The sequence below is a fragment of the Nematolebias whitei genome, chromosome 6 (assembly GCF_014905685.2).
Source record: "Nematolebias whitei isolate Nwh7 chromosome 6, NemWhi1, whole genome shotgun sequence".
NCBI lineage: Eukaryota > Metazoa > Chordata > Actinopteri > Cyprinodontiformes > Rivulidae > Nematolebias > Nematolebias whitei.
In genome coordinates, this window is record NC_056503.1 from 8,308,291 (window position 1) to 8,308,858 (window position 568).

General features: G+C 40.7%; 1 protein-coding gene across 1 annotated transcript in view; it reads right to left on the reverse strand.

Annotated features, from left to right (window-relative positions):
• Positions 1-568, reverse strand: part of LOC119410489 (calsyntenin-2) — a 662,902-nt gene that overhangs the window by 261,880 nt on the left and 400,454 nt on the right. The gene's annotated exons all lie outside the window — the stretch shown is intronic.

The following is a 568-nucleotide window of genomic DNA, read 5'->3' on the forward strand; positions in this document are numbered from 1 at the left end:
TGTATTTATGTCACAGTTAGACTTGCTTTTGCAAAGTGAAGCGCACGCCTGCACACACACATATAAACATACACCCCCCCCCCCCCCACACATACACACAATCATATGCAAAAAGAATGAAGACTAACCTTGCCAGCCAGGTTTGCAGACAGACTTGACATCAATGTGCACAGGGACGCTGTGCACGGCTCTCTTTTGACCACAGTCCCAAGCTATCACCTGGATCTCGTACTCCTGCTGGCGGTCGTAGCTCAGCTTTTCTGTGTTCCTGATGTTACCTAGTGGGGACAACAAGGTCAACATCAAATTTATTGATTGACACATATAATTTATTTATCACATAGAGGGAATTCAACTGTAAAGCAGCCACACTGAATAACAGACATTTACCAATACAGCAAAAAATAAAAAAAATACCACGACAAAAACAGGATGATGACTCAGTAAGAGAATCAGAGGATATTAAAACATCAGATAACACGAGGACAGAAAACCAGTAAACAACAGTGATGAAAAAGTCCATTTGTAGGATGTGATTATCTGTATGCCATATATTTCAGTTAAAACT